Consider the following 22,427-nt stretch of genomic DNA (forward strand, 5'->3'; position numbering starts at 1 on the left):
CTTTCCCGGTTTGGATTCGGACGCATCAGCTGACTCAAAATGTGGACATGCTTATACCGTGTTGGAATACGACAAAACTTACGAAGCAGTTAAACTTGTTGATGCTACTCGTAATCCCGATTTTCGCAAACCGCGCGAGAATTTACCATCATTTTTATATGACGATGCAGACCCGGGAAAAGGAATGTTTTGGGTTGCAGCGAGTTTTTTAGAAGATCGTCGAGTAGTCTTGTCTTCGCTCCATTCCAAGGAAAGATACGAATCAACGATTGCGTTGAACGAAACGTTTGAAGTTGCAGAAAAAAACAACCTGTACAAGATAAGCTGTGGCAGTGTGAGATTGGAAGTGAGCGAACCGACTAAGATTTTCATAAGTTATGCGAGTTTTTCCGACAACGACAGCTCATACAAAATGCTGTTCGAAACCACGTTTAAGAACATTGACGAGCAAAAAATCTTGCTGTTGAGAAAAAAAGGCCTTTTTGTGAGGAGCCTGGGAATAGTGGCTGAAGAAGAATTTGTTCTGGTTGCAGGAACTTACGAATTCGATTTCTTCAAATGCGTGAAAACGGCTTGCTTTAAGGCTGGCACTGAGAAAAGCTGCATCAAAGTGGCGTCGAAAAGCGCTTGCATATTCGAGCAGATAAACTTGGAAGTCGAGAATTGGCCGGAGAAAGGGTTTGTCCGCATCAGAAGGACTAGAAGGGGTACCACTCAGTGGTAATAAGTAAAAATAGTGTTGATTTAAAAAAATGCATGTAGCTTCTTTCGAAACTTATTAAATAAAACGGCGTCATTGTTGCAATAACTTTAAAGAATTTATTTATATTTAGTTTTAACCATAAAAAAATCAAAAAAACTTTATAAATTTTAAAGGTATATTAGTATAGCATTTTTTTTTAAATTCTTAAGCAGTTATCAAGATGAAAACTATGATAATAAGAGAAGTATAACTTTAGAATAACATAGGAGTCTGTTTAACGAATAATTTTTAGCTTTACATGGCAGATTAAGTTAAATTTTACATAAATTTTACAATGCAAAAATGTTATTTAAAAATTTACACATGTTTGTTATTGAGCGTTTCGTAACAGCGTTCAATACAAGATTTTAATAATTGTAAAAAAAAAATCAATACTAAAAGTAAACTTACAGGAGAAAGAATATTTGATTAGTTACAACGTATATATTTTAACTCTGTTATATCAGTTTCAACATTTCATTTAGATTTTACTACAAAGTTGCTGTTGCAGTTAAAAATTAACAGGTTAAAAACTTCAAAACTTCAGCTCACTTTTGCAGTTCCCCGTAAAATCCCATAAATAAATACATTTCCTCCGACAAGCGCGACTCCTTGTGACGTCACACTCATTAGTGACGTAATCAGCGCGCAGCAGCCGACAACTTCGTCGTCGTCCGACATCGTGACGTAAATTATCCGTTCCCCGCTATGGGGAATTTCCCTTTGTCGCAACCGTGGAAAGTATGGTAGAATGACTAAAAGCTGCCGAAATTGACGTTGGCGATTGTCGCTTCCACGCCACTGTTTCTAGATAATACTTCCACCGAAACTTGCTGAGCAGCTTCCAAAATTCCCCACTTCCGGTTTTTCCCAACCCCGAAATCTTCACCCTCGTTCCGAACAGACAAATCTTCATCTTTTTGCCGGCTTCGTTGTATCGGTGATCTTCAGAAGTTCTTTGAGAAAAATTACGGACGATGTCAATTTTTCTTCTAATGCTGTGAATATAGCTCTGATGCCTAATCGAATCCGAGGTTTTAGGATCTCCCACTTGATACTTTTTCTCGGCTCCACCCTGATCTTGTTTGCTGCCATAATGTAAACCTTATCTCGAAGTGCGCTAAGTAGTTTATTTTGTTGGAGGGGGATCAAGTTTTTCAAAAAACTTTGTAATTTATTTGAAAGTAATTATTGATCTATCTAAAATTTAGTGAATTGTGGTTATTAAAGACTTTTTCTCTATCAAGTTTTTAAGTTCAAAGAAGACATCTACTACAGTCTAAACAGCCTAAGCCAAGAGACAAGCTCAAGTTAACAAGGTTTGACGACTGCAAGTTTTTGGTTGATTGACGGCCTTCAATAAAAACTAAATTCGGGTTTCAGTCTACCGAAGGCAAGGAGTGATCAAACCTTGTCATGTTTTTAAGGTGAATAACTCTTAATGTCATATAAAAACAATAAAAATCTTACTGAATATAATTCAAGTTTCTTCTTTAAAACTGGCTAAGTGTGTGTTTTTTTAAGTTGTGTGCTTTACATAAAAAAAAAAAAGTTATCCTTATTTTTACTAGCCAACTAAAAATTATCCGATCAGTTTTCTACTACAGTATAAATTTTGTTGGTGGTTTATTAAACTAGTAACAACATATTTCCAAGTGCTTTCGAAACATTATGGTTTTTCTCAAGTGATATCGATACGATACAGAGTTTAAAAGTTATATTTGTTTTAAAAAATAATGTTTCTTTTTTATTAAGCTACATCTTTATAATATTTTTAAATTTTCTTATGACTTTACTAACAATTAATTTATCCGCTTTGGAGATTAAGCTGGTTTAGGCTACTTTTTGAAACGCCTTATTAGATTATAATAAAGTTAATAACTGTTCTTAGTTTTATTAGAGTAAAAAGAGAGTTTTTGAAGGGTAAAACTGCGGAGTTAAAAACTAATTTTTAGCTACGCTGATAAAAATAAATGGGAAACTACATTATTTGGTTTTATAGGTTATGAAAATACTACAAGATAATGACAATATATTTAGAAGTTTATGTTACATAGTTAATTAAGAGAAGTGGTACTGATATTACCTTAATTTATTTTATATGAATCGATTAGCTTCTTAGAAATTTTTAATTAACAGACTGAAGTTATATCATGGTTCATTTCACTTGAGGTATTTAAGTGTTTAAATAGTACTATTTTATTCAACTGCATACTACAAGTTAGCATTACAATTAAGTAAAAAAAAATTGACACTTACAAAACAAAACAATCACATAGCGCGCATAGGATTTGTTTATTAAGATTTGTTTATAAACATGAGGTCAACAATAACATTACAACAGATTATATGCAATAAAATGATTATAATTAAAATTAATAGCACATTTTAAACGTGTATTTTAAAATTTATACAATGTTTTCGTATTAAAAACAGTTAAATTCCTTTTTCTGACGAGCTTAAAACCTTGTAACAATAAAAATATTTTCAAACTTTCTTCCACACAACTAGTGAATACTCATTATCATCAGATTGTTCCTCTAATGCAGGGGTCGGCAAACTGCGGCCCGCGGGCCAAATGCGGCCCGCAAAGGGTAAATCTGCGGCCCGCGAGCACGTTTTTTTTTTGAATGGAATGCGGCCCGCGGAAGAAAATTTTGTGGCCCGCGAGCATGTAAATGTGGCCCGCTAAGCAAAAAAAAATATTTTAAGTTTAACTCATTTTAGTTTTTTCTTTAATTTTATTAATTTCGTTTTAAGTCCCTGTTTAACATTTTAAAACAATTAAAAGCTTTTCAATATCAGCTTAAGAATTTTAAAAAGATAGATTAGCATTCCACCAGGTTTTTTTTCTCAGTTTTATCATAACTTTCTTCTTACAACAGTAAGTTTAGGTATTTTTTACATATTTTTTATACCTAAGATTCTTTTATAGATGTTTTATTACTAAAAGTTATATTTGAGTGTGCACAAAAACATTTAAAATAACATGTAAGTGAAAAAAAAAGTTTATTTCATTTTGATTTTTTTATATTTTTTCTTAGCACTTTTAATTAATTACTATGCACACAAATGTACAAAGATGCTCATATTTTAATCGGCATACTGACAATTCCCACCAGATCAAATCCCACCTGAGCACAATTCCCACTCGAAAATATTTTTAACTTTCTTTATTTATTCCTTTATTTTCTAAAATTTTTGTTTTGTTTTTATTTATTATTAATTTCTCTTTTACTATCACTGTTACCCCTAACCCTTACCCTTGGTTGGTAAGCGGTTCTCGGATTTGATCGTGAGTGGGAAATGATCGCGGGTTGGAAATGAGCGGTTCCCATTTTTAACCACGTTTTATTTAATACTTAAATTAGATTAAGTTTACTTAATTCATAGTTTTCTAAAATTCTTGTTTATACATGTAGTATCTAGGTGTGTAAAGACACATTTAAAACAATACATGTTATAAATTAAAATATTTTTTGATAGGTATCAATTTTAATTTTTCAAACAATGTTTTTTTGACAAATTAAGTTAATTTTCATGAACTAATATATACACAGTTACTGTTTTTTTGAACTACCTAATTAATACACACTAAATTTAGTAATGGAAAATTCATAAAGTTTGTGCATCGTTAATCAAAATAGTGTAAATTCAAGCAAATAAACAACTAGACACACTTAAGTTATGACTATTTTTAGAACTCAAATTTCAAGTCAATTTAGTCATTTTTTCAGTTTTTGGTTTGAATAAATTTTTGTATACTAAAATATTAGGCTAGTTTTTGGTAATTTAGGCTGGCTTTTTTTGCTTTATAAGTGGAAAATTAAACTTATAATGTATGTTTTGTTCAATTTACAGTGTTGGTTTGATTATAAAATATGTTAAACTTTAAGTCTTACAGCTGATAAAAATTTGAAATACTATTATGTTAATTGTATACATATAGGTGTGAAAAATAAGAGTTGCTAAAAAACTTGAATCCCGGAAAAACTTGGAATTTAAAAATTTATGTTTAATTTTCTGGGAAAACATTGAACATGAGAATTTTTGTAAAAACCTGTGACTTTAAACAATTTTTGCGTGTAAAATGATGAAATTTCGATTTGACGCAAAACATTTACTTTATAGACACTTTTTTAAACACATTAAAACTTACTTTACAGTATCTACTCATAATGCTATATAACTAAAGACAGTTTTTTTATTTCATATAATTTAATTTTATACCAAAAAAAGGAGCAGAAAATTATACTTCCAAAAACTTTATGTAAGTGCATAGCATTTTTGCTATTAAAATGCCTTTACCTGTTGTTGTGATTTGAATAAGAACTAAACCTATAAACTCTCCTAAAAGTCAAAGTCAGTAAAAACACCTCTATAAAAAACTTTCAGATGAGCAATATTTCTTGTACCAGTGCTCTGTTCTTAACAGATTGATGAAAATTCTAATTTGGTTTATGGTGCTTTATAATCTTTAGAGATATACTAAACACGACTTCTTGTTTTCATTGAAGATATAATCAAAATATTTTACTACCGCCAACATAAATTATTTTAAAGGTTTTTACTTCTAAACAGTATCTTCATTTTAGTAATTATTTTTGCTACTTAATAACTTTTTTAAACAGTTTTTTCTGATCAGTCTGTAGTTACTGAAGATAATCATTCGCTTTGTTGAAACTGACTATAGTTATTTGTTTTTTTTTGTTTCTCGCAATAACTCCTAACTAACGTTTTTTTTTTATAGCTCGTCTTTTATTTAACATTTACTCTTTAAATACAACATCTTTATTGCAAAAAAGAATTACTATAATGATCAATAAAATGTTTTTTTACTTTATTAATGGCTTAAAAGTTTTTAATTTTGTTAAAAATGTATAAGAAACGTAAATGTCCATATAAGCTGACTTATTATTCTATTTTTGCTATATATTTAATTCACTGTTATTAAACTTCGATATTTCTTCATTTTAAAAAGGGTTGCAAATCGTACAGTCTAGTTTAAATTTTTTTTAAAATCAAACTAGGTTAAACTTGTTTAAGACATCTAAATAAAACTCAGGTAAACTTTTATTTCAAACACTTTAAATAAGTCTTTGAATTCTTAGAACAATTGACTGTAGTGTAGTTTACTAGTTGTAATTATTTCTGGTCCACTTATATATTGTGTACTTTTTATACTGATGATATTTTAGTTAGGTATCTAAGCTTGATTAATTGCATGTTTTTGCACTTTTTTTAAAAGTGAAAACCATGTTAAAAGCCAATTAATTACTAAAGAGGTACTTTATTAAAGTATTCGAGCATTAGTTATGTTAAAAAAAGTACATAGTTTATTAAGACTTTAGTATATTAGTCAATGTTAATTTTACTCCAATAAATATTTATGATTAAAATAGACATTCTATGTGCAGCTAATTATCATTAAAATTAATGAAGTGAATAAAAGTAAAACTTTAATTAATGTGACTAAAACTTAAATCAAAAGATAATTCAAATGTCACTAAAACTAAAACTGCGGCCCGCGAAGATTTTTGAAACTTGAAATTTGGCCCGCGAGCACCAACTGCCTGCCGACCCCTGCTCTAATGCTTTGATTAAATCCTTTTTTGACATTCTGACTAACTGTAAGTTTGCTTTAGAGTCGTTGAGAGTGACAAAACAACGAAGCTTATTGTTATTAGAACCTACAATATCACAACCTAAAAATCTATTTTTTTCTTTAACGTCTTTAGCAGGTTTTTAGTTTGTGTTTCGGTCATCGATAAGACTATTTAAAGTTATTTTTCTTAGAGGTGACACTGTACAGCTTGTTGTAATTTTAGATCCCCTGGAGCTGTTTTCTAACCCTTTATATGCAGAAAGACTTGGTTTGATGGATAGTTTAGGTTTAATCGACTTTTTATTCTTTGTTTGCTTTTTTCGCAAATCTTCACAAAAAACTTTTTTTTGTTCTTGCTAAAATATTTCTTTTTTTTTCTAAGTATATTGCTGGACTCTGGCTACTTAACGTTGCTTTGGGACCAACTCCATTTGTACCGACCATGGTTACTGATAAATTTATTTTTTGAACCTTACCTTGCGTATGATCTTTATCTGCACCTGTACCATCTTTTTCACCAGACTGTTTTGCTGCTTCTGCTTCTTTCACATCGTTTAAATCGTCTGCTTTTGGTTCATAATCTTTTCACTTAGTTTGATTTTGTTCGCGCCAAGAGAAGCTAAATTACTTTCTGAAGACTCCAACTTTACACTAACACTCATATTGTTCAGAGCTTTACTAGCTTTCGAAAGCAGATCTTCCACGTTCTCAATTTCCATTGGTACGTCTCTTTCATTTTGAGAAAGTCCTCGGAGAAACGAAACCATTTTTTTAAGCCTTCAACTTCATAGTCTGACAAGCTCTCATTCTTCTGCGACTCTTCACAATCATTTTTAAACCATGATTTTCCAGACACATGAAAATTGTCCAGCACGTACCAGAGCAGTTGCTTGAAAAACGGAAACCTGAACTTCTGGTTTATTTTCCTCCTGTTTTCCAACTCGTAAAGTTCCAACTGCGTCGGAATCGTCAGCGAACACGTGAAGCTGCCGCTGAAAACAATAGAGTCTTTGGGAGTGTGGACGGCGTGGATCCAACCGAACGGCATCATGTAAAAATCCCCGGCTTCCTGGCGAACCAGCCGGCACTGGGACACCTGGTCGGCAAAGAAAACAGTCTTTGTCCGCAGATTTCGCCCACTTTTCGTATTCTTGCAAGTTATCACCGGTCGGCTCGATCAACCAGAAGATCTTTATTGCCCTTGGTAATGTGGAACCAAACGGATTTGGCTCCGAAGTCGATGTGGAAGTCCGTGTAGCACTTGGCCACGGACATCAGGCGGTACTTTTGAACCTTCGGGTACGTGATCGAGTTGTTCGACATCCCGGCTCTCTGTTCTCGCTTGAGTCCGCGGCGATTTCGATCAGGTCGATGTGGTCTATCACTCGAGGTCGCTCCACACGCTCGTCCAACTTCGAGTTGGAAAACTCCAGGGAGAGGGCGTTGAACAGCCTTTTGCGAGAAGGTTCTTTGTAGTTTCCCACAAAATCCTGGAGAGGCATCATTTTGTTGTCTTGTGGTTCAGCATCTAGAACGTCGATTGTGCTCTCCGCCGACCAGACGCTCCACATCTTCGACTGAAAATTTAAACCTCGAAACTTTTAAACCTGAAAAACATAGAGTACTGACTTTTTTCAATAACTTAAGCAGTAATAAAAAATTTGAAAAAATGAACAAATATAAAACTAACTTGTATAGAAACAAAAGTATAATATGTTTCTGTTTATCATTACAATGAAATTAAATCAAGCACAAATATTACTTCAGTTATTACAAAATTAAAAATAACTTAAATCACAATCTGGTTATTGATATTAGGTATTGAGTGTTTTTATTTTAATTAAATAATTTCCAAGGTTTGCATTTAAAACTTGCTAAAAATAACGTCAATAACTAAAATATTCTTGTTAGCATTTACAATAAGCAAGTTTATAACAAAAGAAAGGTGTACACTTAATTTAGTACTGCAAATACTTAAGTGCTTTTAGTATTTGGTTTTGACACTTAAGTACTTAACAACTCTCATTGAATTACAAATATAATTTAATTCTAAAACTTTTCACAAAAAAAAATGGTGTTTAAATAATGATCATCAGTACTTTTAATAAAACCTTTTTTAGATGTTTTAAAATCTACTAAAATTGCTTTATCACCATAAAACTAAAAACTTCTTAAAAATTTAAATTCAATTTGAAGTTAAGATTACAAAAGACTAAGTAGCAATTAAAAACTACTTTAAATCATTTACTTAAAAACAAGTAAAAAAACAAGCAATTTCTAACTTAATCCTTTAGTATGTTTAAAATGCAGTGGAACTTTAAATCCATCTTTTTGAAGTACTCAGCATTGATAATAGAAGCATCTTCAATCTTAATGATAAAAGATTCTTTTTTTTCATAATGTTCTATTTTTTCTATTATATTATAGCTGCTATCTTGATCGTAGTTTGGATTATGATTTCTATTTCTGCGTGTTCTAGCCATTTAAAACTGTAATGTTACAAAAAAATATTTTTCACTTGTGTCTGTTTAAACCACAATTTAAGAAAAAAACTACTTTATTAATGCAACATTAAGAACAAAAGCATCTTAATAAATAAAATACTCGCAGGCAAATCAACTGAATAGTTTTGTGTAATTCACTTTTTGAGTTTAGAAGAGCTTAAGTTTGATTTATAGAACTTTAAAAGCTAACTACTTAAGTAAATTCATGCAAGTTAAAGATAAGTATATTCATACATTTAGATGTATTGCTTCAAGCTTAAAGTTTTAAAATTTTATAATTAAACATTTTGTATATACTTATAAAAGAATATAAAATATGAATGATTAAAGCATAGTTAAGCTAAAATTAGATTTCTTACAATAAATACAACCTTTAAAAAAGCATATGAATTTTGTAAAACAGGAAAATTTTATTACTTTAGACACTTTTCAAAGAACTTGAATCTTTCCCCTTTACCTTTTGTTCTTTTTAACTAGGGTATATATTATTATAAGTTTTAAGATTTGAACTAACACCGATAAAACATTTTATTTTTATTTTTAATTGACAATAGATAGATAAACGAATAAGAATTAGATTATAAACATGGTTAGATTCTATGAAATTATACAACTCAATAATTATGTTTAAGAATCTCATTATAAATATGTTAATTTAGATATTTTACTTTCTTTTTATATCTTTTGTAAAACAATATCTTAAATTTATTTACCGTTTTAAATAAAAGAGCTGTTAATTAAATATTTTCAAACTAACTTTGATTGAACTTATAATCAAAATCTTAATTGAACTACCCTACAAACAATGCTCAAGTATAGCCTATCTGAATAATAACTTTCAAAACAAAGTTTTTTATTCAAAAAGTGTTTGTGTTTGATAAGCTTTAAAATTTAGAAACAAATACTTACCTTAAGTATTTCAAGTGTATATTAAAAAAAACTTTAAACAGTATTTATTGCTTTTACTTATCTTTAACTTTTTAAAAAAAAGATTTAAAGTTCGTTTTTATACAAAAACAAATTATATATAGTTTTTGTTATTCTGTTAAATACTAAGAATATTTAAGAAAAGTAAAACACGAGTTAAAAAATAGTTTGATTTTTTCAAATACTTTGAACACTGTTTTACAAACTTAACTAAAAATTAATGGTTAGTGGTTTTTATTGAAAAATACTCATACAACTTAAAAATTATAAAATATTTTAACAATTGCTTCTGGAAATTTAGCACTAAATGGGTAAAAATTCTTGTTTAAGAATATTCTAAATGGTATGATTTATTTTCTTACAAAATATTTTTGAATTAAAACATGCATAAAATTTTCTAAAATACTTAAATCATCAAAAAAAAAACTTGTTTTATTTAATAAATATGATCACTATTGTTCTTCAACATTTAATTTTTACATTAAATTCGTCGAAAAATTGTTATCGTGTTAACTTGCTCATCATATATACGATTTATTTTGTTATATTTAACTTTCCGTGTAATTTTGTGTTATATGTTTATTTTTATAAATCTGTTTTTTCATACAATTCAAAAATGCATTTAAAAAGCTTTTTCATCAACTTTTTTTTTTAATTGAACCAATAATTATTGTAATAGCTAATATCTTAAATCATTACATGTTTTTAAAGTAAAATGTTGTTTTTAATCTGAGCATATAAAATAAACCTGACAAAAGTTACTGAAAAAACAATTTGTATGCTTGTTGATTAATGCTAAGAGAGAATTTAGAAAATTACTACGAACAACGCTTTTGATATTGTTTTGAAAATTACTAGTCACGTGATGAAATGAAAAGACAAGCAGGATTGTACTAAGTATACAAGTTTTTATTATCAAAAAAAAAAAACAGACAAAAAGACGCTAAAAGTATAAAAGATAATTAATAAGTAATGTTTTATAATATTAAAACGAACTGTTCTAAAAGAAGTATAAGAGGATATATGGTATAGAAACGATAATATAAATAAAAGTTTACCCTTGTACAGAAGTCGTAAAATTAAAGTGTTTAAACTTTATGTATATTATATATATAGTTTCCGTAACGTATAAGTGTTTGAAGATAAATTGAATTTTATTTTCTAGCTTTTTGGCTAAATATTTTTTTGGGAAATTATTGCAGAGTCTTATAAGCTTTTAATTCTTTTATAACTGAGTTTAACTCATTATTTATAATTAACACATCGGTCTGTTCAACACAGTTACTTGTCTCGGCATCAAGTTTTCTAACAATTATGAAAACAAATTCCCTGTAAACCCTGTAAAGTTAATTCGAGTTATTTAAGTTTCTAGTTTCGTTAGCTGCAAACTTATTATCTTGAGTTTTATGCATGATTCTATGTTTTATTTTCGTTAAGTTATAGGATCGAGCCATCAAATCGAGATGCTTTAAATCTTTTTATTTTATTTTTTGTAATAGCTAGTATTTGTATCTTGAAATATAAGCTTCTTTAGAACCTTTTCGTAAAAGCGAATTAATTATGTTTAGCAGTTTTTGGTATGTCTCTTTAGAAAGCGTTTAAATGTACAGTCCATTACTATATTTCTTCTTAAAATACTTATTAATTTATTAAGTAGATTTTTTTTGTTTTTATATGTAGATTTATATTCTTAGAAACTTTTTAATAATGGTCTCCGATTCGGGTCGGCTGCTGTAGTAAAATTTTATCATGTAAATGAAATAAAGTAGTAATGCAGTACCCTATTTTTAAACCTATGTTTTTAAAAGTTTTAAATCTTAGCTGTTACCACTAGCCCATCCTATACAAACTAAAACAAAAATGTTTTATAATGTTAAGCTTGTTATTTTGTGAATTGCTTATAGCTCTAATATACACCCTATACATGAAATTTTGTTTTTTTATAAACTACTTGTTATCTTAATGCTATGTCAGATTACTTTTATATGTGAAGGTTATTCAATAAACCAAAAAAATTTTATTTCTCACAATTTTTACCAAAAAAATTTATATACAACTTAAATGGAACAAAAACATTTTGAATCTAAAAAAATGGTACAAGTTGAACAAGTATTAAAGTTAAATCATTAATGATTGTTTGGTAACAATAAATGAAATCAGAAAATCGTTTCTTCTATAAATTAAATATAATAAATGTAAACTTTTAGTCAGTGGTAAGCAAAATTTTAGTCAGCGGGCTAAATTTACCAGAAATAAAAATAAAACATAAGTAAATAACAATAAACTATGTTTCATGTGTTAAATTTATTTCTGACCCTAAAATACATGGTGTGAGTTTGTAACCTCGAAAAAATAATTTTTTGCATTTTACTATAAATTTCAAAAAACTTACGTGCTCTCGGTTCAAAAAAAAAAAAAACCTTAAAACATTTAAAGTTTACATTTTGCGGATCGTGCGTTGCCCGTCCATGCTTTAAGTAGTACAACTCTAATCAATTTAAGTGAAATACAATAAGCTGTAAATGTTTGTTAAAGTTTATCGATACAAAAAATTTTTAGCAGTTTTGAAATGTATTTGTTACTGTTTTTTTTATATTGTTGTTTATTATGTTTGTGAAATTCTTAATGAAGAACTAGAAGCTACTTTTCCATCCAGTGACAATCTGAGTAACGCTTAATTCTCTAAATTATATTATTATATTAAGCATTATTTTATTTTATTTGTCTTAACTTTTAATATTTTTGAACTTTTTGTAACGTTTGATTTAATGTTTGACAAATAGTTTACTTGCCTTATTTTTCCAAGTTAACGTTATGATCTTTCTAAAGTTAATGCTCTCCATTGTAAAGTTTAGATAGACTGTTTTTAAGCAGTTAAAACCATTTATTTATTGGTCAAACAATGATAATAGTTTTTTATCAGAAAAATCTTAAACCCCAGTTTCATTACTTAAGGCTTAGACTTTTAGTATTTTTAAAGTTTTAAGCTTTATTTAAAAAAATCTAAAGTGAAAAGCTAAACTGCTACGCATCAATCTTTTAGATATAAATAATAAAATGATTTGCAAAAAATAATAAAACAATCAAATACTCTACAAGAATGTGTAAAATGTTTAGAGGATTTTAATTGGAGAAACAAAACTTTTGAATTGTAGCAAACATATGTGGTGTTATTTATTTACACCGTAGAGTAAATTTATAATGATCGAAGTTCAGTTGATTAAATTATAACTTTATTTTTATTTTTTATGTGAAGTTTTAATTTTGTTTTCTGTAAAGATCGCGTCGCTCTATTTGGTATCCATGGCAAATATATAAAAAGTAAATACTTCTTTGTGTGAATATTGTTTAGTCTGCACTAGTTTTGGTAAGTTTGTTGTAATAAAGCTTGCTCATATATTGTTTATTCAACGATAAAAAAAGCGCTTAAAAAGTTTGGTCTAAGGTGTACGAAAAATCCATTCGGATATTAAGTCGCACATCACATGCTTTTACAATTTATTACGAGCTCTAAGCTGAACTTTTTTATCTTAATATATAAAACTTAAAAAATACATAAACCAATAAAATGAAAGAATAGAAAAGAAAATTAACTAAATTGTATGTTTACTTAGGAAATTTTTATTCATAATGTTCTCAAAAACTTGTCTATTAAGATAACTATACTATATATACTAGACCCTTAACTTTTCGTAAAAAGCAGGTGATCGCAAAACTAACAAAGTGTTTTTTCAAGAACTAAGTCCATTTAATATTTTAATTCTTTATTGTAACCCATTATGGTATAAGCATGCCCACACTTTAAATCAGCCGATGAGTCTAAATCCAAAATGGAAAAATTAACGATCAGTATGATTTTCTACAACGTTCTGCTAAACTAAAACTTTGTTTAATATTTTTTATCAATTTAAGATTATTTGTTCCCAAAACCTTAAATAGAAGACTAAATTAAAAACAATAACGTGTTGAATTTTAAATACTACTTGAATATTTACCTTAGAGCAAACTATAAAATTCTAACAAAAACTAAAGACTTGTTCTCTTTTCTAATAACAAGTTTTTACAGTACTCTTTATTTATTTGACTAACATATTTTTCTGTGTGTCAAGCGAGTACTTATAATACAAGTTATTTCAAATCTAAACATAATTTATTGTTAAACTTTAGTAAATAACTTTTTCAATTATTTAACTTTTGTAAAATTTTATAACCAAAGTCTGTGAAACGAACAGTGATTACAAATTCGAATTTTACTTATTCAATGTATTTAAGCTGAAAAAAAATAACTATCATCATTTAGGTAGCTTAAAAAATAATTTATAATTTGAGCACGTTTGTTTAATACTTTAGTGATGTATCTTTAATTTCTATCTATTAATCAAAAATCTACAAAAAGATAAGTTTTCAAGTATTTTTTTTAAGTATTCAATAGTCTTAAACCAATAGAATGAAATAACTTTATAAAATCATTCTTAATCATATACAAAATTTTCTTATGAAGGTAAAAAAGTTAGTATTTCATAACACACAAAAAATTTAAAACTTTAAATAATTGATCAGTAACGATTTAAGCTAAAAAAGTAAGAGAGAAATTTAAAGTAAAAGTAAGGCAATTTAAAAATAACCGAAATAAATAATAACTTCTAATAATAGCTCGAAATTCTTTAATTCGGTAATCTTTTAACTCTGAAAGCTTTATGCTCTGGAAAATATTCAGTTTCAAAATTAATTTTCTCGAAATTGCAAGCCCTGTTCGACGCCACTTTTATGCAGCTCTCTGCTCTGCCAGCCTTAAAACAAGCTGACTCTACACACTTAACAAAATCTAATTCGTAGGTGCCAGGCATGAGAGAAAACTTTTCGTCAGCCAAAATTCCAAGACCTTCTACAAAAGTACCTCTTGTTTTCATGTTTACGCAATTTTTCTTATTTAAATTTTTCAATGTAGTTTCAAAATACATTCTGTACAAGCTATCGCTGTCAGAGAAACTCATGTAGTTAATAAAAATCTCGGACATTTCGTTTACCACTACTTTTGTAGAACCACAATTTACCTTGACTAACTTATTATCATCTGGAACTTCAAAAGATTCATTTATTGTAATTTTTGATTCGTATCTTTCCTCAGAATGAAGTGAAGATAAAGTTACTCTACGGTTTTCAAATTTATCCATTGTAACTAAAAATTCACCCATTTCGTCATTTGCTTTTAAGTCTAAACAGATGGGTAGTTCCATGCTTGACAACAAATTGGGGCTGCAGTTAGCGTCGTACAGTTTAACTGCATTAAATTGTTTATTGTAACCCATTATGGTATAAGCATGCCCGCACTTTAAATCAGCCGATGAGTCTGAATTTAAACCGGGAAAGACTTCTAACACCAGTGAACTTTTTTTGTCACATTCATTTTTTATGTTTTTAAAAAGATTTCGTTTTGCCTGGTAAGACTCATAAGTGTTCATACTAGTCATGTTGTTGCTAAAAGCAGTAAAAGCGGTTATTGAGAAAGTGTTTTCAGATAGTTGGCAAGAATTTGAACACATCACCTGCCTAAACGCTTTCTTCAAAAAGGTTACAAAGTAAAAGTTAGTATATACTAGATGCTGTCTGATTAGCTCATCAGACAACGGTAAAGAGCAATAGTTTACTGCTACTTTTACAAGTTTACCATTCTTGAACATGTTCAGCAGAAGTACTCTGTTGCTCGTCTCATCAAATCTAGTAATCACCTCTTCCATGAACTCTTGTGATTGCGAAAGAGCGGTAAGGGCAGATATCAGCCCGCAGTTTCCTGACTTAGTTTGTTTGAAATCGCTCATTTCAACGAGGATATTTGTAAAAGGTGAAATATTTACTTTGTCCTCTGTGTTTGTTATATTCACTGAATCATCTATATTTGCTGCTTCTACTGAATGTTTTGTATTTATTTTTTCAAGTTTAACCATTGTATTCTTTACTTCTACTGAAGCTTCTTTATTTACTGTTTCTACCGAATCGCCTGTACCTACATTTTCTACTGTACCTTCTGTATTTATAACTTCTACTGAATCCTCTGTATTCTTTGCCACTGCTTTGTCTTTTGTATTTGCAACTTCTACTGAATCTTCTGTATTTACAGTTTCTATTAAATTTAAAACTTCCACTCTTTCCTTGTCATTTAAAATTTTTACTGAGTCTCTCGTATTTACAAAGTTAACTGATTCTTTATGATTTTCAAACTTCATAATTATATTTTTAATCCTATTTGGCTTTTTGGGTGCTTGCAAAACATTAGTAGAACTCGAAGAGCTTTCTTTACCTTTTCTCTTTTTAAGCTCAACTAAGCTGATACGGTTATACATTTTATTTACAATCTGATCTAGGTCCTCTAAATTGCTATCCATCTTTTGTTTTTGTTTTTATGCTAAAAAAACATACGATATTAATTTATCATATAAGTCAACTTTATCTAGTTTTAGCTTGAAATTAAAAGTTTGTTATTTTTTAGAAGTTTCATTTGTATTTTTTATACTGTATTTATCATAACTAAAATATGTATATTTTAATTTAGACTATTATATTATAACAAAAGAGTAAATTTATTTTAAATCAGTTAAATCTTAATAAAAAAAAATATACTTGTACTGATGAGCTAATTTAGTAAGATTATTAAATAAATAAAAAATATACAAGTTTTTTTTTTCGCTTTTGCTGCAGTTGATAAGCTTAATTGTTTATCTAACAAGTATAACCATTACTTTTGTTTATTTTTATATAATTTTTTAGTCGACTTAACCTTATAAAACAAAATTGATCTACTTAAACCTTTTCTTAAATGTTATAGTCTTTTTATCTGTTCTAAATTCAAATGTTATTTTATTTAAGTAGAGCTAATTAAGCTGTAACTAATTTGGTAACCACATTTAATAATTTTTTTTATTAGATTTAATCTTCAACGTAATCTTGATAGTTCTAGTAATTATATACTTTTATAAAAAGAGCTTTAGTTTTATTGTATTAAAAAAAGAGTTGTTCATTTTCTAAAAGAATAAGTTTTAACTAATACCTTTACTTAAACTAAAACTATACGAGTTTTTATTTTACGTTTGAGTTTTAAAATCTTACTAAATAACTATCTAACTTACTAAATAACTAAATAACTTACTAAGTAAAATATTAATGATTGGTGTGTAAAGTCATATTTCTTTAAACTGTAGTTTTAATTTTAAAAACTATATATAATTTAAGCTTACTGGTTACAAAGTTAGTAAAAAAAATTAATATTTAGCTCAAAAATTTATCTATAAACTTGTTTTATTTTTATAAAGACTTATTACTTAAACTAAATTCAAATACAATTCTGCATTAATAAAAATTTTGCAAAACTTTTGTTTCGATTACCTATCGTTGTTGGGTATGTAACAGTTGGGTATGTGATTCGATGATCGAGAGGTCTTTTTGCGTATTTTGGTCCTTGAAACAAAAAAATTTGAGAATTTTTTTGTTTTTCTTCAAAAAACCACTTTTGCTATCAGACTTAATGTTATATGTAATTTAATTTTTCTAACTTTAAACAAGAAAATATATTTACATGATAGAAATTTAATTTTGTTTCGAACATTTAAATCAGTCTTTTACTATGTGCTTAAAAGTGCTTCTTCTTTTTTATAAAGTATTGGATTTAAAGTTAATGATAAAATCACTGAAAGGTAATCTATAATTTTGTAATAAGGTATGTTAGTAACTTTAAGCCAAAGGTCAGCAACTTCTTAGTAACAATCCGAAGTTGCAAAAAAAAAGTTTTTGGTCGGTTTTTTCAAGTTAGTTTTTCCAGTAAACTTGAGAAAAAGTGCGACAGATTAGTTAAAAAAAAACACTCCTATAAGTAAAAAGAAAAATGTTTTAAAAACTACATTGTACATAAATTACTAACAACTAAATTTTGAGTCTGCCGCAAACCTCAATTCGCTAGTCCCTTGCTTAAGATAATTATTTGTAAACAAAGAGTTTGACATAGAGCTTATTTTTTGTGTCGATAACAACCCTTTTTAAATATTATATAAGAAGTTCTTTTGTAGTTTGCTATTAATATAAAGACTAGTTACAAGAATTTTACTGACGTTACTTTAGAAATTTGGTTAGAAAGATATTTTTTTTCTCACCTAAGTTGACATACATTGTTTTTTAATTTTTAAGAATTTCATCATTTGTTAAATATGAATTTTATAAACTACTTTATTTTTCTTCATAGTAAAATATTTATTCACTCTGTTTAATCTTATTTAATCTAAATTTAGGTTTTATTAGTGGTTGAATTAGAAAAAATCCTTTTAGTACCGTGCTAAATAACAGTTTTTAGTAGACTTTAACTACTAAACAAAAACTATTTTTTGACTTTATCATTTTTATTAGTCGATTGCTTTTTTATCTCATTACTTTATGTATTGGTATGTTAAAATGAATAAGTATAAGCTTTAATGACACTAAATTGTCTTATTAATATTAAAAGTTAATAAATAGTTTATTTTAAAGTATCATTTTAAATTATTTTAAATGTAAAATGATAGTTATCAAGCTAGTTGTTTTTACTTAGACCGTTTATTAACTGAAATCACAAAAAAACTTTCAGTTAATTTTAATTAATAGTAAGTTATTTTATTTACTTGGAGTTTTAGACACGACATTTATAAAGTAAATGTTTGAAAACTATGAACTTAACAAAATAAATAAACAAGCTAGTTCTTGTAATTAAAGCTGTTAAGAATCTTTGAACAAAACAGTTCTAAGATTTTTTAACAATTTTTTGCAACGAATGTGAAGTTTAATTTATATCTGACATAAAAATAAAATTTATTTACTTAAAAACTTCTAATTTGTTCTACAGCAATAAACGTAAGGTTTTTTCGTACAGAAGTTTCTTGGATCAATACTTTTAAGTGCTTTTGGTCACCTCTTAAACAATATTATGTTATGTATGTACAGTAACCTCTCGCTTATTTACGCACATTGTGTCCACAGAAAAATTGCGTAAAGATACGAGAGGTACCAAATATACTTACTATAATGGCTTTTTTTGATATTGCTGCTAGTTAAAAGCAGACTTTCTCACTTTCTAAAATCTTGTTTAATTTATTTATAAATATGAAAACAAAAGATAAAACTATACGTATACTTAAAAACATGGTTTTAAATTTATTTAAAATAATAATACTTTTAGAAACATTTTACTTATTTTAATAATAAGTAGATTTTATCTTTATTTATATGTAATTTATTTGATACTTTACATTTATATTCTATCCTACATAGCAAATTCAATTTATAATTAAGCATTTCTGTTAAGTGTAAGCTCTATATTTATAAAGTATCACTGCTACTTTTGCTAGTAAGTTTCATTTGATTTCTTTTTAAGATGTTTGTTCATATATAGGGCAAGAGTGCTGTATTATTTTTTTGTGTTTTAAACTTTCATTATTTCATTATACTTTCATTATTTAACACAGTCATGTTTCTTTCAGAATTTTAATTTATCCTCTTATTTGTGACAAAATTTATGATATACTGAGGTACAACTAAATGTTTATCAATTAGTCAAGTAACATAAGTTTACAAATTCTAAAAATATAGTGAAGTGAGTTAGTATTTAAAAACATATTTTACATTAAAAATATAAAAAAACTAGTTTGTGCAATATTTTTTTTTTTTTTTTTTGATTTTTTTTTCGAATTCTAAAATGCGTAACTAAACGAGAGTGCGTAACGTCACGAGTGCGTAAAGATGCGAGAGGTTACTGTACTTTATATTTTATCTTTAACTCTTTATTTTTACATGATAAGTTTAACTGCTCTAATGTTGTTTTTTACGCTAAACAGTTCGGAAATAGCATCTTAAAAAGTAACACTATATAATAAGGTTTAGCTAGGAAAAATATCAGATATTTTTTAACTTTTTTACCAGTATTTATCAGTGGTTTTTTACCATTTTGTTTTGTGATAAAACTATTTTAAATATCTACATGTTAATTTTTTCATTTATTTATTTACAAGGCAACAATGTTTCTCCCCTAAGGGATCTTCAGGCCTGTAAAATAAGATAAACATAATACGATGGACAACTTAAGAAAATACAATAATGCAAAAAATTATAATTGAATTCAAATTAAAATTAAAAATGTATAGCGCTATTACTAGATAATTAGTTAACAAAATTAAAAGTTTTATAACAATGAAAAAGACTTTTTTTAAATTTTAAATATGATTTATACTTACAATAGGACATTTGGAACAGAGCTTGGAACAGAGCTTTCCAAGTACATTTGGAGACTAAAAAACAATAACACCAGCTACGATTTAAGATGGAGCATAATGCACAAGATCAGGGAAATGAAGAATATAGGTAAAATCTGTAAGACTTGCAATTTGGAAAAAATAGAAATAGCACTTGCTAATAAGAAACGAATTTTAAACAAAAAACAAGAGCTCTTCTACACCTGCCCGCACTTTAGGAAATTTTATTTTAAAACTTAGCGTATTAATTTTTCTATCACTTAGTTCTGTTTTTGATCTATATAGAACAAATCATCTATTGTAAGTATAAATCATATTTAAAATTTCAAAAAAGTCTTTTTCATTGTTATAAAACTTTTAATTTTGTTAACTAATTATCTAGTAATAGCGCTATACATTTTTAATTTTAATTTGAATTCAATTATAATTTTTTGCATTATTGTATTTTCTTAAGTTGTCCATCGTCTTATGTTTATCTTATTTTACAGGCCTGAAGATCCCTTAGGGGAGAAACAATGTTGCCTTGTAAATAAATAAATTAAAAAATTAACTTTGTCTCCAAAACCAAATTTTTCGAGACCTGTTGTGCCCAAGGAATAATCCTTGCATATATCTACATGTTCGCAAGCAATATAAACAAACAAATTTGAATGTTTTTGTAAACTTTCAATCGTTTACAAATTTATAAATTTATCATGTTACAATAATTTGCAATTCAAGCTTAAATTCTTAATGTAATTATAATTATTTTTGTTAAGTACTACACTAACGAAACTTAAATTAATTTGCGTGTTTGATCAAATGAATGATGTAAGAAAAATAATCTAATAAACAACATTTACATTCTAATATAGTAAAGATTGTATGTTTCTTAATATGTTTATGTATGACAATTTTGTGCCACAAACACATAATAATCGTTTTCTTTAAACTTAGATGAAGAGTCCGTATATAGGTAATTTGATAAAACATTGAATGCAGGACATTTTGTATCATATATTAAAGTTATATATACATTGGAACATTTTTAATAGCTACTTGATTTTTGTTTTTAACTGTTGTTTATTAAAATAATAAACGAAAGTAATAATAAAATAATAAAACAGTATAAAAGAATTTTTATACAAAAAATCACTACTTTTCATTCAAGCGAATTAACCTAACTTTCAAAATTTTCTAAACTACAGCCATGTTGAGTAGATTTAAATTGTTTTAGTTAATTTTTAATACTTTACTTCAATTTAAAAAAATACTGAGTTAACAAAGTTGTGCAAATCTTGACGCAATTCTAATAGAAAATACTTAAAATTACTTTTGTGTTAAAAATTTAACGTAGACAAAACAACACGAAAAATGTTTAACAAAGAAAACATTAACTATACAACTAGATTACTATTTTTTTAAAGTAACAACAAGAATTAAATTTGTTAAAGATACTTTTAGGTAGATATCAATATTAAATTTTAATAAAACCATTTTTTATAATAATTATACAACTTCATAATACTTTTTTATTACTATTTAGTAGATTACAAGACAAAATACAAATTTTTTAATGTACCAACAAATGCTTTTTTAAACAAAACAACTTGTAATGCAGTATATAGCCTATCTGATATTTCTTATTCTGTATTAAACTACAAAAAGTTTGAAAAAGTATATGCTAGTTTAGTGAAAGCTTTAAAATACGTTTAATAGATTTAGGAACTTTGGTATCTTTTTGTAAGCGTTTTAATATCAGAGTAGTATTTTTTTTTACAAATACGAAATGCAAAGATAAGTTTTTTTTTTAACTTTTAGAAAGCTTGGTTGGTCCAAGGAAATCTTAAGATGTCAAGGACCAGACACTTGATCAGTTTGAAAAAGAGAATCAATGAGAACGACGGGACCCTGGAAAGATGCTTGATCTGTTTGGGGGATTTTATGTTTTGAGACAAAATGGTGGTTTTGAGTTGTGGCCATAATTACCATAAAGTGTCATGATCAGATGGTTGGATCAAAATCCGAGCTGCCCTCACTGCAGAAAGGAGTTTGTATTTGATGATGATAGTAATTTTGTTTTTTCTTGTTAAGTTTTTTTTATTTATTTGTTTAGCAGAATGTAAAAAAGGTACACTAATATGTTTTTTTAATGTGCACAAAAACTTGAACTTTTAACAGTTCATTTTCGTTTACACTCTTGCATATATAAACAATTTCTAATGAAGCTAACCGTATATGTTTTAAATATATAATTTTATTTAAAAAAGGTAGAATAACTTAGTCGGTTATCAAGTTAGTAATACCTTTCAGATTAAAAATAGTTTGAATTTTAAAGTAGCCATTGGTTACCTTAAGTGTAAGGCTATAAAGTTTATCTCAAACAATTAAGAATCTTGTTATTT

This window comes from Thalia democratica, chromosome 2, assembly GCF_965202585.1.
Source record: "Thalia democratica chromosome 2, ktThaDemo2.hap1.1, whole genome shotgun sequence".
In the NCBI taxonomy this organism is placed as follows: domain Eukaryota; kingdom Metazoa; phylum Chordata; class Thaliacea; order Salpida; family Salpidae; genus Thalia; species Thalia democratica.